Here is an 18,452-nt window from a genome sequence, read left to right as displayed (position 1 = left end):
GAGGGGGACCGGGCACCCCTGTGGGGGGTCACCCCATCTAAGGCGCCTTACTCAACAGGCAGGGATTTGGGGGCACCTCGGACCCCACCTTGCAGTGCCATGCCCTACCCGGCTGGATGGAGGCGTTGGCCGCGCCCGCGGAGGTCCCGGCCAGGAGCCGGTTCCAGAGGCGCTGAGTGTCAAGGGCTTGCTGCTCATTGATTTGTGTGTGTGTGTGTGTGTGGCAGTATTAACACAGTCAAGACCGTCGGTCAGTCAAAGTTAAATTGATTCTTTGCCCAAAACACCTCTCACTAAATGGCACACGCTCAACATGTTAATTTTTAAAACGTAATTCCAACCCGCGGATTTAGTTCCTAGCACTGCCGGGTGCGCACTGCCGAGAGCAGGAGCTGGCGCGTCCAAAGGCCAGGGCGCCGAGCGCCTGGGCTTCCGCCGGGACGGAAGGCGCACAGCCGCAGGAAAAGGGGAGCTGCAGCCAACACGAACCTCTCCCCCAAATCGATGGGCTCTACCTCCCTCCTCCTCCCCCTAAAGGACGACCTAGAGAGAAACCGAGTCTCGGTCTACTGGGCGGCGGCCAATCCAAAAAGCCGAGGAAGAGGGGAGGAGTGAACCTACAGATAAGAAAATAACAAGTGGACCCCGCAAGCGAGTCAGCCCGCGGCGGTCTCTACAGCTACCCACCTGTTCTCTACCGAGGACTAAAGCTGCGGGGGGACCCTACGGAAAGTCATCATAGAGACACCGCGCTCCCTCCCAGCACCTTTCCTGCCCCCCCACCCACCCCAGCTCCGGGCCAGCTGAGGCCCTCGCGCAAGTTCGAGACACACTTACAGTTAGTTCCTCCTTCAGTTCCAACGGGTCCCCAGGTCGGGGTCCTGCACGGCCGCGCCCCCAGCTCTCTGCCCGCGGGCACCTCACCAGTCCCGGCTCCTCGGGACTCAGTAGCCCGCCTGCTCCGCAAGCTGAGCGCGCCGCTGCCCTGGGACCCCAGCCCGACCGGCTCCCAGCGGCGCCTGCACCACAGACGCGGGCGCCGGCGCCACGCGCACGCACACTCACACGCGCACACTCACACGCGCACCCCCGCTCGCACACTCACTGCACACACACACACACACACACACACACACACTCCTCTCTCTCGCGTCGCGCACACCCTCCCAGACACACACGCTGCAGGCGAGAGAGACAAGAAAATGAAATTTATTATTGATAGAAAAGACTTTAAAGACAATTTCAAGTTATTGTTTCTCTCTGGAAAAAGGGGGATCCCTCCACATAATGAAACGCCTTTTGTGTGGCGCCGAACAATACCAAACAAGTATTCTAATAAATAGCCACTTTTTTGTTCCTACTCGACAGTGAATAGAATTGAGCAGTTGGTTCGCGAGCAGCTGCGACGCCGTTTTGAGCTGGGAGGTGGAGCCGCATCGCCGGTGCTCCCAGCGCCGCGCCCCAGCCCCTCTCCGCTGGCTCCCCCCTTTCGCTCCCCTCTCCCCTCCCGCAGCCCAGCCACGGCCCGCGCGCTCCCCCCTTTTCCTGGGCCCTGATCCCTAATCGCCTCCAACCTCACCCCCGTCTCGGCCTGGCCTGAGAGATTCCGGCCCAATAAAACTGCAGTGACCTGATAATGGGGAGAAGTCTCCCCCCCCTCCAATCCCCATAAAATAGTTGTCACTCCTACATCACACAGGCTACCGATTTTCGTCTTAAATTGTTCTCCGGATCCTTTCCCAACGTCTGGGTAGGAAGATGTCAGTCCCTCCACCCGCAGTCCGGAGTCACCTCGGTGGTTTCCTAGGATTATCAGTGCCGTCCTCCCTCCCCCACTCTCACCCAGCAACGTCTTCGCTCTAGGCTCCCTCCTCTCGGGGACAGAGCTTCAGCTTTGTTCTCCCGCTCAGGGGACACCTTGGCCTAGCTTCCCCCCCACCCCCCGCTACGTGCTTTTAAACACCCCCAGCCCCCCTCCCACGCGCGCGCGCCGCCCCAGTGCCTTTGAGACTAATGGCAGCTGCTGAACGAAAGACAGTGTCTAAGGATTAGTGTTGTGGATACAAAACTCTCCAGGTAAAAAGTCGACCAGACCAGGCGTCCTCAAGTTCCCCCGCGCGCAAAGCTGGTGGGGAGCCAGGCGGGACTGAGCCGTCACACTGCCTCTGGGCGCTGACCCTCGCTACGCCCCGACTCCCTCTGCAGGCGGAGTCCCTGGCCACCCTTTTGTTGCACCGAGCTGTCCTCCTCGGCGCACCCTCCCGCTCCCCGGGCAGAGGAGGAGGCAGTAGGAAGGGAAGGCGCGTGGTCTCTCTTAGTTCCTCTCTCTCTCTCTCTCTCTCTCTCTCTCTCTCTCTCTCTCTCCACCCCGCCCCCTCTTTCTCTCCCTCCCCCTTTCCCTCCCTCCTTCTCTTCCTCTCTCTGTCTCTTCTCTTTATTTGTGTGAAGTTATCAGCACTTTGTACTTAACACTAGCACCCTCTGATCCTCTATGGAAATGTATCAAAAGCAACTAATTGCCTTTCTGAAAATGATGACCCCACGTTTTATCCAAAGGGCTTATGACTCCCTCCCACCAGAAGGAAAGATATTTACCAACATTTAATTTTAAAAAGTGCAAGAACAAAACACCTTAAGTGATTGTCAGTCACTTGGTATTCCAGGATGTAGGATGTGTGTACTTATCTATATATCTTGGACAAATGTATGATTTTTTTTTCATTGCTGGCAGCTGCAGTTTTCAGGAGATCTTTGTCTGGCTTTAATTGCAGGGACAAAAAACCCCCGCATGACTTTTACTCAATGGACCTTAATCTAGGGAAACACTATGCCATTTGGAAATTATTTCTCAATCTGACTAAGCTACTTAGAAGTGCAGGGAGAGGAGGTAGTGTTTTGGAAATCGCCAAAGAGCTCAGATATTAACTAGGATACTCTTCCTAGCAGCTCACTTTCCCCAAAAGACACGTTGGTGTAACTGTCAAAGGCTAAATAAAGCAGGTATGTTGCTTTACTTGGAGATTATTATTATTTTTTGAAATCCACTTTTGAGAAATTGTATTCCCATGAGTTTAATGTAATTTAGTTTTGTCATCCGAGATTTCGGTAACAAGAAGAAGAGAGTGTTCGGTCCTTGACATTTTTTTTTTTTTTTTTTTTAAACGGGATTGTTCAGGAATTTCGTGGTGGGAAACAACGAAGCACATTGGAATCAGACCGATTTCAGCAGACACCCTGAAAGCTTTTTCCTTTTGTATGGAAAATGGAAACATTTTGGAATCCAGATTTAAAACTTTGACTTATATTTTACATGTTAAATTACTGAAAGATTGGGTACAACATTGCATAAAGCTTCAAAACCAGCAAATACTTGAATGGTTTTTTGTAAGCGGAGCAGCTGCCAGTCAGCTGGCTTTGACAGGCTGCCACAATTTTGTCACTTAATAGTGGGTGTTAGGCTAAGTGCAAAACACTCTGGCAAACAGATGTCAAACCCATATCTCATATCAATGGCGGTTGCGAAGTGGAGTTTTAACCCACATGTAGGTCTGGCGCACGGGAACCCAGGTGAATACGGGTGTATAGTGCTGGGAGCGCGAGCACTCGGAATGTCGTGGCCTGGCCCTGGGCGCTGGAAACGCGACCTTGGAATTCTGTAGAAGCCAGGATGCGCCTCTCTCTCGCTCCTGCAAAGAAGGATCCGGGCGAATGCGTGGTGCAGGGCCTGGGGGAATGACCGACCCCACCACTGCACTCGTTCATCCTACCCCTTCCCTCCCCGGATTGAGGCAGCTTTTCAGATCCTGGCGCGCCGAGGCGGACCGAGAGGGCAGTACGAACTTCCTTCCTCTGGTTTCGCTTTGGGCACTTCCCCAGGCGCCCAGGCCTCTGCTTAGCTAAGTTGGTCTCTGGCAGGACGCCTTTCCCGTGGCCTTAGTAGTGAGACTGGTGGTGGAGACGAATGAAAAGACCCGCTATCGCATTGGAGCCGGCTGGTACAGCCAAGGTCAGCCCAAAGGTCGGCAGCCGCGCCAGACCGCAGCGAGGCCCAGACACAAGAGCCGCGGCAGGCATCAGCCGCTTTATCCTCACCGCCCCGAGTCGGGGCGTCTAAGTTGGAATTCGCTTTTCCTCTTTGTTGGTGCGGAGGGAAGGGACCAAAACACGCTCGGAGGAGCGGAGGGCGGAGGCACGCAAAAGAACATCTTTGTTCAGGCGCCCCAGAGGCGGGCCTGGAACTGCCCTCTCTCGCCAGCAAGCTCCCCTTCTCACAGGTCTGAACTGCCCCTTTAGTCTGAGGGACCCACGCTCCTCAGGAAATGCGCGCCCTTGTCTGGCAGCTCGCAGAGACCCTTCGTATTTCTAGGCCCCGCTCACTATGAATAGTTGGGCGTGGTTCCTGGGCTCGGTGTCCTGTACATTCTGCTCTGCGCGCAAATCAGTGTAACGGATGGATTATTCCGTAATGAGAGTATGTCTGCCTACTCCCTCAGGCCTAGTCCGCCTATAAATGTCGCCCCAAATTTTGACCTCTTGATGACGCCTAACTGGTACACAAAATGCAGAAGTTCACAAGATCACATTTATTACCTAATGTTATAAGTTAATGCCTGTGTCACAACGGATTATTAATGGTTGTTATATTTTTATAACATGAATTGTATTTGACTTACTGCTTCACCCACATTTCTCCTTTCCTTTGTATGACCATCCTGCCAGTTCTTCCTTTTTAGAACTTATTCGTGAAGCTTGGAAGGTCAAAATAGAAAATTTTTATTATACTACAAAATGTGATGAAAGGCATATGTGGCAGTATGAAGAGTAAAACCAAAATTCTCAGGTCTTTCCCTTGAAGAAAGAAAGCTATGTCACTCTGCTTTGCATATTTCCTCATGATAGGCGTTTTAAAAAATGACTAAGAATCGTGAGGCTACTATGTACTTTATAATAAATTCAGATCAAAACGCTAATTTTAATTTGCTTTACTATAAGATCAGCCTGAGACCTATTCTTATTGTCCATGAATGCGTACACATGAAAAAGGGCTTGAACTAATACCTTCAGTTGCTTCTCGTATTCTTATTGGTGAAATCGAAGCAAAACACAATTAATGCCCCTCCCCCCAAACCCTATTAAAATATACAGAACAAATATTCTAGTGAGGTGGCACTTTTAGGATAATCAAAGCTTTTCTGTGTCCATTGATTTTAATTATACTTTAATGAAAAACCAAATGTGTTAACTTTTTAAAATCAATTTCACAGATTTATAGGATTAGTTCTAAATGCACAAAAATGAAAATGTGAGCATGTTCACTTTCTGGTTAGAGTTCACTATTTTCACATGTAAAAATATCTGACCTACCTGGGAAAATAGTGGTCTGAATACTTCACAATAGAATCACCTGAAGCCTTTTAGGGACATTGCAATTGTCCAGGCCCCATCCCAGAGCAGCTGACTCAAACTCTTCAAAAACTTATACGTTTTCAAAAAAGGCCCAAAGTGATTCTGATTGGAATCCAGAGCTGAAAAGTCCTGGCGTAAGCTAGTATTTCTAAGAAATTACTGGAAAATACTGAGGAAACCACATTGTTTTGCAATTATAATAAGTTGTTTTCCAATTTTATGGAAGAATTATAATGTAAAAACACTTACTACAGCCCATATAGACAGAGCTGTAGACATTCCAACATGCTGACATGGAATATGTATGCATACATGTTCCCATTTATATGTAATGTGCCGAGACTGAGCAGCTCACAATTATTCCACAGAATCCTGGTTGGTCCGCTGAAATATGCCGGCTTTCTGGAAAGGCAGAGGTGGTGGGGGAGGTTAAACTGGACAGGTGTCACCTCCTAGTAGGCAACCCTGCCTCAGCATGCCAGATATTTGACCTTGAGCTGTAAGGTAGGACTGGGCAAGAAGCAGGTCCTCATTAAACAGATTTATTAAGATATAAGGAGCTTGCCTCTTTTGAGGGAAGGGCAAGTTACACTTGCTAAATGTAACAGATAGGCAAACCTGTATAGTGAAAAATGTTCAGTGAGGGTCAGAACAGTGGGGGGAAGGCTGGAAGGATGGAGATGATTCAGGTAGAAGGTGGGAGGAGGAGGGCTTCATTCAGAAGAATGACAACATCATGATGAGTGGGATTTCAGGAGGTGAGACAACTTTCTAAAATCACACTTAGCAATTTTGATGTTAGAATTCACCCCCTGGAAAAAATCCTTTAAATTTAAGTTCTACTACCAACTTTTCATTGAAGATAATAATTTCATGCTCAAAGTAATATTTTTCTATGCCATTTATCCAAGGATTTAAATGGAACTGGTGAGCCATAAAATAATGACTTTTGCTGATTTGTTAAATTTCTGAGTTCATGTTTAACTGGACATAAGCTTCCCCTTTCCCATTCTCTCCCAATAGTCAACCCTCAGAGTTAACCAGATGTAATTAGAATCAAACCCACAAGTGTTGAATAGGAAGACAATACGAATATCAAAATATTTTCTGAATCAGAGCTGAAAAGGGCCACTATTTCATTTTATTCTAGTCCTTTAATATAGAACCACAACTGTAATTATTGGAAGAACTCAGCAAAAGGTTAAATATTGTTAGTAGAGAAGAACTTGAATAATTGTCATTAAAAGGAGGAGTATGCTGATATGTACCGTGTTTCCCTGAAAATAAGACCTAGCTGGACCATCAGCTCTAATGCATCCTTTGGAGCAAAAATTAATATAAGACCTGGTATTATATTATATTATATTATATTATATTATATTATATTATATTATACCAAGTCTTATATTATAGTAAAATAAGACTGGGCATTATATTAATTTTTGCTCCAAAAGATGCATTAGATCTGATGGTCCGGCTAGATCTTATTTTTGGAGAAACACAGTAGAGGGTGCCAAAAAAATGTATACACATTTTAAGAAAAAAAAAAAAACTGTATTAATTGTAATTCTCAATATATATCAATAACAAAAGATGAATACAAGTCACATTTGACTTTTGCAATTACAAGAGGTGCTTAAAGTGGTTACCATCAGTGTCCAGATACTTGCAATTATGGTGAACTACTGCTTGAGCATAGATAACACCTCTTAAAATGTGTATACATTTTTTTTGGCACCCCCGGTGTGTGTGTGTGTGTGTGTATGTGTGTGCGTGTGTGTACACACGCACACACACACACATACATATACATATATACATACTGGGGGTGCCAAAAGAATCTATAGAAGTGGCAGTTTGGTCAATATTGCTTAAGCAGTAGATTGCCATAATCAGAAGTGTCTGGACGCTGATGGTAACTACTCTGAGCATCTCTTATAATGGCAGAAGTCAAACGTGACTTGTATTCATCTTCTGTATCGGCATATATTGAGTATTACAATTTTAATACATTTTTTGGCACCCTCTGTATATACACACATATGAATAAGGAGCTTTCATTCTGTGAATATATATGGGATCTTCTCATTTTCTCAGTCGTTAATTAATTCATAATCAGAACAAATTTCCTTTAAAGTTAAAATCACTTTGTAAAGTTTCTAATACTTCAGGTCTATGCCTGGTTCATGGGTGATGTGCACACGAGCAGCCTAGACCAGGCTTTTCAGACTTTGTATAGCAATTTGTATAGATGAGGTCACAGCTCTGTGGGGGGCAGCTGTGTGGAAGAGTGGTAGGTTCATAGTAGGTGTGGAGATGTCTACTTATAAATAGAGTGATTTTGACATGGTCCTTACCGTAGTTCAATCTCCCCTGCACGAGAGCCTGGCTTTGTTCTACTGTTTTATGCTGTGTGACTTGAACAAATGATTTAACTTCTCCAATCCTGTCTCCTAATCTGTAGAGTGGGGATATAACTCCTATGTGATAGGACTATTGTGATAACTAAATGTAAAAGTGCCTGAGACCTAGCTCTCAAAAAACCACCATATTATTTAAAGTCCTCTCATTTGGTCTCCCTGGCAGACCCACTCATTGGTTTCTCTGGCAAAGGGGTGTGGTGAATAGAGTGAAATCAGGCCAAGCACCATCTTATTTCTCCAGGGAAAACCCCACTGGTCTGACCAACGGCTCCCCACTCTGGGTGCTGTCCCTTTTCTCCCAGCCAGAGGTGTTTGTTTTTAGGAACCCGGGACTCTGTCTACCTTGACATTTCAGTGTGTTCCTTTAAAAACCTAAGATGAATTCTCCTTTCTCAGAACATTTCTAATACCTGCAATCTGTTATTTGGTACTGTGTCACTTGCTGTTTTGTAATCCAATTGGCTTTTTTTTTTTTTTTTTGGGAAACGGTGACCAAATATTCAAATCTTATTACTTCCACTGAGAAAGGCCTATTTATTGACAGCTTAAAACTCAGTTGGCATACTCAGGTGACTCTTATTTCACAAACTATAGGTTTTAGAGATCTTACTCCTTCTTTGTTTGGAGATGTTTTTGTTTCCAACTTCATTCATTCATTTTACAAATAGTTACTGCTCTCCTACTGTGCCGAGCACTGTGTTGGCCCCACAGATGTGACAGTGAACTAAAGCAGGCCGGGCCGGTGTCCTGAAGGAGTGTGCATTCCTCTTGCAGAGAGCAGGTTTGCAGATGGGATTTGGGATGGCTCAGGTTATGCTTCTGGAATAGCCCCTTTCAGTCCTTCTTCTCTCCCTTTCATCTGGTATACATGTCTCATGGCTTTTTCCTTTCTGCTCTTGTTTTAGTTTTTGTTTCTGGTGATGTATTTCTTTTCCTCTTTTCCTGTTGGATTCCTTGGAAGAAAAAGTTGATAGGACTTTTCTCTGATTTTGAATCTACATGATGTCAAAGCCTCTGAACAAATCAGTCTAAATTTCAGTTCATTTGTTGCTTGTGAGCTCCGTGCAGGCAAATGCCTGACTATGACGTGGGACGATCACTTCATCTCTTGGGGACCTCAATTTTCCAAGCTTAAAAGTAAGGCAGCAGGACTTGAATTTCCTCTCTAGAGCTAATGCTTTCGAATTCTAGACTTGAATAATAGAATATTTTATCATGGTTTGGACCACCAAGGTTTAATTTCTTGATCTGGGAAGTGGGTACAAAAAGGTACTAGCCTCCCAAGAACATTGGCGTTCAAAGAGAGATTCAAAAGCTTCTAAAGATGTCAGCTGCTTATTATTACAGAGGGGACCCACTTTTACCCCAGGTCAGTGGGGCAGTCCAGTGGGCAGAGGAGGGAGGACAATGATCGCGCTCTCGAGATAAGTGCTTCCTGCTATTTGGATTTTGCAGCTCTGGCAGAGTACTGAGTATTAGGAACTCAAAGAGTGATTTCATAAAGAAAAAAAGTGTAGTTTATACCAAAATGGAATAAACCCCCTTTTGAGTAACAACAATCTGCATAAATGCTTTAAGAAAGCCTATAATTATGATAAAAATGTTGCTCAAAGTTAAAATTATGAAGCAATCAAGATTTATAAACAGTCTCTCATCGACTTTTAATCATTCTTTCTTTTTTATATACAAACTGTACACAATATATGGTTGCAATATGTCATACTATACATTTTATTTTCAGTAATTTAGCTGAGTAAAATATATGTGAGGTGACATTGAGAAACTAGGTTATATATGCACATGATTATGGGCATATAGCTGCCTACAGTGTACACACACACACACACACACAAACACACATACACACTGAGACAGTTAAGCATCTTTTTGACTAGTATCTTATACAGAAAAAATGCATGCTTTACTGTATCAGAATATCTTTAAAATTTTAATTAACAGACCTTATTTTGCAAGAGTTTGAAAAAAAATATGACATGCATATGAGTATTCATTTCCTTTTGCCAAAAGGAAATATTTTAATCTCCAGATGATTGAGGAAAAAATTGACCAAATTGACCAACATTTGTCTATATTGGGCAAAAATTGCCTAATCTGAGTGAATAAAAATAATAAGCATATTGGTGACCATGTGAAGGGCTAACCTAAATATAAGTTTATAGATGCTGTGTTTGAAACTTTCTTTTTAGTGATTTAAAAATGTTTAAGCTTAAATTGAAGAGTGAAACTTAAGGATGACATTTTTTCACTGGCATCTTTATATCAGGGATCAAAAGAATATTCTGGAACCATCTCCAATGATTGTATATGAGTGATTTTCCCATGGGCCATCCTTATCTACTTTGACTATTCTAATCCTTAATATCTACTTCATCTTTGTCTTAACATTTACCCCCTAGAGTACTAGCCTGATCCACTAGAATTATCTAGTTTCTTCACTCAGTTGGTCCTAGCTACATTAAACGAGACTTGTTAGAGTGCAAAGAACTGATGCATAAAATTTAAGAGGACTTTTTAGGCAGGATTTCATCATCTGATCATTGGAAAGGGAAGGATTAACTGTTGACACTACCATTTCAATAAATATTGACCTACAGCACATTGAGTCTTCTAAGGCAAACATCTTCAGCTGGCCTTTACGTTGCCTAAAAGGTATATCTGTTCTTGCTCTCTTGGAAGACTCAGCTAGGACAGATGTATTATCACTGAGTAGGATTTTGTTACTTACTCTTAACAATGTTTCTGAACCCGATCTTAACCATTTCAGTGGTTCTCCATTTCTCTGAAGATATAAATCTCAAGACCCCTGTTTACCTTTCCACTGTCATCTTGAATTGCTGTCCCCAGACATCAATGTCCAGCCCCAAGCAATTTCTGTTCCTGCCTTGGGGGCCTCCTCTCACAATCTTTCTAGTTCTCATCTGCTCTGTTATCTCTTATATATCTTCCCTCAAACTTTTGTCTGGCTTACCCATCACTCAAGTCTCTTACTTAAAGAGTTTTTCTCCCCCAATCTAAATTAAGGTACTCTGTTTTATTTTAAACATATAACATCTATCACAATTTTAACTACAGGTTTATTTCTATGGTTATTTGTTTACTATTCAATTTCTTTCCACAGAATATAAACTTCACGAGGGCAAGAATCATATTGTTTGCTCAACACTATATTTCTAACACCTAGTACTTGTAGACACTCAATAAATATTTGTTGGATAGGTGAGTATAAACAATAAAGGGCAGCTGCTTCTGATGGACCAACTGGATTGCCCTCCAGCAGACAAATAACTATAAAATCGGACAAACTATATGAGGCAACTGTTTTCCAGCAGCAGCAGACAATAGGCATCACAAAATCATGATCTTTAACAGAAGGAAACTCCTTAGGTGAGCCCCATGCCCTGCCTGTCTGCCTGGCACAATTTCCTGGCGATAATGCAGAGGGCCAGAACCCAAAGAGAACATGGTGGTCCTTCCTGGTTGAGAAAGCAGAAATCAGAGTTCTGGGTACCTGAAGCAGCTGGGACTCTGTGGGGTGGAAATTCAGAGAGTCATACAAGGAGAGTGACCAGAAGGCTTTGTGGGGGTCCCCCACGAGTGTGTGATTGAGAGCCAGGCTGTCCGTATATAAGGCAAGACTAATCAAGGTTTAACAGATAGAAACTGGTAGGAGATCGAGAGGGAAACAGAAAAATTAGAGGGTGAGCAGTGCAGACCGTCAGAGTTCCTCTCCTGTCAGGTGGGAGAGATCTTGTTAACACCACTTTAACACCTGAGGCATCCCGATGAGACACCAGAAAGACTGCCTCAGGAGTTAGGATCACATGCTTGTGCAAGATTTGCTCTAGTCCAGTCATAACCTAATTCCAAGCCCTGTAAAGATTCACATGGGAAATAAATATAGGTTGAAGGTTAAGCCAGACCAAGTCTTACCAAGATGGGCTTGATGGGTACTTTGGACTTCCACAGCTATGTACTAACAAAGCATGAAACCAAGTTCATGATGATCATCCAGTAATTGAACCACCTGCTGTTGTAAGATTCAATACTGAAAAAAGGAAAGTAACAGAATCCAGTCTCTACAATGTATTATCTGTAGATCCATAGTCTATATCTGTGACTTTTGCCATAAACAACTGCTACTAAAGTTCTTGTCATGTGGATGGGCAGGGGCTGCAATGTGGCTGTGTGCAGACCTTTAGTCTTTAACTCCAACAATTCTTCAGTTCATAGGGCTATCTTCTGTGATCCAGTTTATGTTCCAATCAATCAGTATAATGATTGCATTATATTATATTAATTATATTCCAACCAATCAATCACTCCCTTGAAAACCTCATGTCTTCATTCTTGTTTCACTAACATTACTATGGCCAAACCATAACCTTAGTTAAAATGCACTCTCCACACTCCATACCTCTAACTGTAAAGCTGAATGTGGCTGGAGAAAAAAAATCAAAACAATGAAAAAAATCATTAGACGTATTGGGAAACAGGAAATGAGAGGCACTGTCAAGTGAAAAACCAGTGAATAGAAACCAATCCTGAGATGCCCCAGATGTTGCACCTAGCAAAAATTTAAAAGGTGTTTTTATAAATATACTAAAAAATGTAAGAAAAATATAGTTTTAATAAGTGAACATATGGGGTCACCAAGAAGTGGAAACTATAAAGAAAAACCAAATAGAATTTATTAAACTTAAAAGTATAGTAATCGCAAGGAAAAATTCACTAGTCTTGACAGCAGGTAGAAAATGTCAGAAGGAAGAGTAATTAATTTGAAGACCTCAACAGAAATTATCCAATCTGAATAGCAGAGAGAAAAAAAAATGAAGAAAAATGAACGGAGCCTCAGGGACCTGTGGACAATATCAACTGGTCTAACATCCATGGTAGAGGCCAGAAGGTGAAGCAAGTGATATTGAGGTATAAACATATTTTTTTTTTTTTGAGGAAATAATGGCTAGATACCTGACTAATCTGATGAAAGATATGACTTACAGATCCCAGAAGCTCATCAAACTCTAAGCAAGATAAACATAAAAACAACCATACCTTGGGACTTTGTAGTTAAGCTGCTGAAAAATAATGCTAAAGGGAAAATCTTGAAATTAGCTGGAGAAAAGACACATGTACAGGGATATAAGCTGATGCCTCATGAAATACAATAGAGATCAGAAAACAAAGGCAGGATATTTTTAAAATGATGAAAGAAAAAACCCCACAAAATTATCAACTCACAGCATTAAAGAGAACCAAGTGTTTAAAAAGTAAGTCTGCAATTTTGTAATTAGTATAGAGTAAATAGATCCTTATGGAGACTGAACCCATACTTTTGGCTTCAGTAATTCCAGCAATTGAAAGTTTATTTACAGATGAAGCTAAAATAAAAAAGAGAAAACAAAAAGTGTTGAGGTGTACCAAACAATGTAATAGTTAGACATTTACACCCCTCACAGACCCTCTTCCCCTAATCTACTACCCCTCTGACATCTTATATAGCTGTTATAATTCCATTGACTCTATTCCCTATGCTGTACTCCACATCCTGTGACTATATATATATATGAAATTATAGTTGACATTCAGTATTATTCAGCTTCAGCTTCAGCTTCAGGTGTACAATGCAGTGGTCAGGCATCACCATTGTTTTGTACACCTGAAACTAATTAAAAAAAAAAAAGTGTTGAGAATAAAAGTATTTGCTCACAATGACAACTGAAGCATTGGGAGTTAGTGAATTTTCAGAATATTTTGCCAACACTGAGCTTTTAACCCAATCTTACCAAATTTCTTGAAGATGAAAGGTCTATTATCTTCCAGTCATAAACTAGGCTATTTGAGAAATTTTTGTGTTTATTTTATTCTACTTCCATTGTATTGTTAGCTTGTTTCTCTACCTGTTTCTTGATCTCCTCAAGAGTCCTTATTTCAGTAAAGACACGGGACAGAAGTGTTAAGTGAGGAATCTGGTCCATTTTTACAAACTGTGATTTATTTGCAACATAAATTGAGTATATTATCTTTCACATTGCTGCCCAAGGGCGTTTGGAATCATTTCTCTTCATAAGAGGTCCATGGAGAGATATTAAAACTGAATAGTTACTTGACTCTGGATCTGTATGTACAATGATAAAATTAAGGTACATTTTTTGGGGAAAATAAAAAAAGTAATAGCAAAACACTCACTGTAAGACTTGTTATTTTCTCTTTCCTTTCTTATTCTCCTCCCATTCCTTCTTCTTCCTATCTCCCTCCCTCCCTCCTCCTCTTCCTCCTCATCCTCTCTCTCTCTCTCTCTCTCTCTCTCTCTCTCTCTCTCTCTCATGGGATATTGGCCACACACTTTTTTTCTGTAATAGTCCTGGATAATTTTCTATTCTTGGTTATGAGTCTTTTATTTTAAATGAATTACAATCTGGAATAAAGAAAGCATGCTGTATCACATTGAACTTAGTACTAGGAAAGAAGAAAAACTTCCATTCATTAGGATAAATATAATATTCACCGTGAGGACATCTAATTTTTATTTATTTTTTCTTTGCTACTTGACATAAAAACACATTTTTATTTTACTGTCTTCATAGGCTTAGAGGTACAACAGAGAGAGACAGAGACAGAGAGAGACAGAGAGAGAGAGGGCTCTTTCTCTTACTCTCTCCTGATGGCATATCTACTTACCAAAGTCTTTTTTCGAGGCTTTATTCTCTACCCTTTTTCCAGCCCTCCCTGGGATGCTGTCTCAAAAACTGCTGAAGTTCTGTATGTTAATAAAGAAATCTAAAAAACATGTTCAACATGCCAGTCATTTGCAGTGGTAGAGACTAATATTAAAAGATCAGTGCTAAGCTAACAGTCTTATCTAACTTATGTAGACAAATGGACTTAATTTTAAACAGAATTAGAATATGATTGAACATTTTTTATTGGTACAATTACTGGATTTTTCTTACATCTCCTAGATGTTCTAGAAGGACTACCTTTCTGAGCTTTGTATCTTGAAAATGAAATACCCCACGACCAGCAGTATGAGCATTGCCTGAAAGTTTGTTAGAAACGCAGACTCTCCGGTCCTGCCCCAGACCTACGGAATTCGGATCTGCATTTTAAAAGGATCCCAGGCAGTGCCACTCTTCAGCGTGGGTTTCAGATTTGCCTATTAGATTGATTATTAGAACAATTTTAGAGAAAAACAATGTTGTGTACATCTTTGAGGAGGCCTGGTGCAATCAATTCCAACACAGAAGTTAATAAGAATCTTAAATGATTGTTTTTGATACCTTCCTGGAACTTGTGTTTATACTCAGTGTTTTGCACAGAATGATTAATTGTCTTATATTTTAAAATACTGATAAAATGCATTATAATGTTGCTCTAAGACAACCCACAAGTTATTTTGGGGTTTGATTACTTTAAACCTTAGTATAGCATCTAAGCACTGAATGATTTAATGCCTAGTTACTTACTATTATCCCAGGCTTCTTTGTGCTTGCTAAAATACAAACTAGTTTCAATGATTTAAAAAAATGTAAACTCACTGTCAATCACACATCCTTCTTAAAATAAATGTACATTTTTGTTATAACTCCTTCATCATTTAGAAACTGAGAGAGAGTGAAGGAGTATTGAAGTGAATATCCATGAAATAATATTTTCGGTTGGGAAGCAGAGAACTGGTGGTTACAACTAAAAAATAGGGACAATCAGCCACTAAATTAATTTTTACCTCTCTTCTCTCTGGATTTCTTAAGCCATTATTTATAAGCTGTCAAATTTTATGGTTGAAGTAATTTGTATAAAATATGCAGTGAAAGCATATTTTATCCATTGATTTCTTGGCTATTGATGGTTGCCACTCATTTCCTGAAGAACTCTTTTCTCCTTGCATAAAACATAGATTAAAATATCAATTTTCAATCCTGCCTCTAATGCAGAGTTTAAGAGCATGGGCAATGAAGTTAGCCAGGCCAGGGTTTAAATCATAGCTCCGCCCATTACTAACTGTGTATAATTCGGCCAAGTTATTCTATGTCTGTGGCCCACATTTTCTTCACTTTAAAATGTAGTTAATAGTAGTATAGCATGTGAGATATTTGCAATGAGCACTAAATGAGTTAATACATGTGAAGCTCTATCACTTGGAAAATTTTAAAAGGGCCTCGAGAGGATTTTTTTGATGAAAATTTTTCTAAGTTCAGCTTTATCTATACTTGAGATTTTTATTGAGGGAACTGGCCACTTCTAGTAATAGCAGATTAGACAATTTTCTATAGCTCTCCCACAGAGGAAACCCAAAAAGCTAGCCAAAATGTAATATAAACAAAATCAATTTTTTAAAGCATGAAATAATTAACAAAACAGTGAAAACATCTGGAAGAAGACTGGAAGCCACGGACAGACCCTGGCATTACTCTTTGGATCTTATAGGCATTGACCGAACAGAAAGAGATGAATGAAACCTGAGCTGTGCTTTTGGTGGCCTCACAAAGCCAAAAGGAAAAAGTTATAATTTGGAGCCCACCAAATTGGAGACACTGGTAAAGCGACCCCCACTTTGGGCTGACATCCCTGAAGGATTTTGCCACAGGACTAAGGATGAACTGATATAAGGATGAACTGCCGCCTTCTCACAGTTCTGCAGCCTTCAAGAAAACCTCAAGACTTGAACTTGGTTTAAGGTAGTCCCAGACTGCTACTCCCCTTAGTGAGCTACAGAAACAATAAAAATCTTCCTTAAGGGAAGGTAACATCATCCTAGGCCTAAAATAATTTTTTCAAATACTCAAAAAATAATGTGTCAAGTGCACAAAGATAACCCAACACAAGGAGACAACATACCATGAGTGAGAATGAGCAGAAACAAGAGACACCAAAATCAGAAATACAGTAGCTACAGATACTAAAATTATAGATGTGGTATATATGATAATACTATATTGTAAGAGATAAAGTCAGGCTTAAAAAATGGGCAGGGAATTGGAAAAAAATGAAATGGAAATTTTTTAGAATTCAGGAGAAAAAATTGCAATAACTCAATTAAGAACTCACTGGATAGATTTAAGATCAAATTAGACAGTGCTAAAGAGAGAATTAATGAACTGGGAGATATATATTTAGAAATATTCAGAAATATTTAGAGATATATTTAGAAATATATCCCCAAATCAACATGGACAGAAAAAAATACCACAGAGGTAAAGGGAAGAGGCACAGAGCATAGAGTTTAATTGGAGCCCTAAAAAGAGAGGGACCAGAGAGTGAAGACAAAATAGTTGATAAGATAATCGCTAATAAGTTTCCATAACTAACAAATGCTATCCAACCACAGATGCAAGAAACCCAATATATTCCAACCAGGATAAATAAAAGGAAATCCATACATAGGCACATCATAGTGAAACTGCAGAAAACCAAAGAGAAGCAAAACTGAGAAGCAGCCAATGAAAGAACACTGACTCCCTTCAAAAGAGCATCACTTGTGTTGACCTACTTTCTCACAACCACAGGAGATGCAAAAAAGGTAGTGGAACGATGCTTTCAGTCAGGACTGAACCTAGGGTGACTGGGATGAAGCACTTGCCTCCGCACAAAATTTAAGGGGTGCCCAAACACTTAGTTATCAGAATCAATAATAAGTATTGATTGTGCTGGGAGAGCATACAGATTTGGATTTCACTAGCAATATCAGTGGAAGGGGGGCATTTCTGGAGTATTTGGGCAATAATATAGTTAACTAAATCTGAAAACCTCCTTAGCCTAGGACATATATTTTTTACTAACCTTAACAAAAATGTAAATGATATAACAACATTAAATAAAATTAGAGGATTAGAGAAGAAACACAATTCTACCACTCTCAATAACAATCATTTTTAAATGTTCCCTTCTTGTCTTTGTTCACATGTACATGACGTTACATGGTTGTAAGAACAGGACTTGAAATCATGATCCACATGCTCATACCCATCTGGGAGATGGGACAGCTTCTTTTCTCCCCTGCTGGGAGGGCTAAGGTAGGACAGTGTATCCATGTGCTGGGGATACCTTAACGAAGTACCACAAACGCAATGGCTTAGAACAACACAAATTTGTCCCCTCAGATCCCTGGAGGCCAGAAGTCCTAAATGAAGGTGTTGCGCTCCCTCTGAGACTCTAGGTAGAATCCTTCCTTGCCTCTTCCAGTTTCTGGAGGTGGCTGGCAATTCTTGGCATTTCTCCACTTGCAGCTGTATCACCCCTTGCACCTGTGCCTCACCCCTATCTCTGACTCCACTGGAACATGGAGGCTGCCTTTGTATCTTGTCCTCTTCTAATAAGGACACCAGTCACATTGGATCGGGGCCCTTTCTACTATAGTGTAACCTCAAAGGCCCTATATCCAAATAAGGTCACATTGTGAGGTACTGGGGGTTAGACTTCAACATGACATTTTTGTGGGACACCATTCACCTCATAACAGAGGCAAAACCAGAAAAGACAGCAATGACTGAGACAGGGAGGTGAGGGCACTGGTGTGACAGGCCATGGAGGCAGCAGTGGCCCTCTGCCTTCTTCTCTGACCTTCCATTACAAACTTCAAGTGTGACCACTTAGGAAGTCTTTCTC

The sequence above is a fragment of the Rhinolophus sinicus genome, linkage group LG04 (genome assembly GCF_036562045.2).
Source record: "Rhinolophus sinicus isolate RSC01 linkage group LG04, ASM3656204v1, whole genome shotgun sequence".
NCBI classification, from domain to species: Eukaryota; Metazoa; Chordata; class Mammalia; order Chiroptera; family Rhinolophidae; genus Rhinolophus; species Rhinolophus sinicus.
This window is presented reverse-complemented; position numbering follows the sequence as displayed.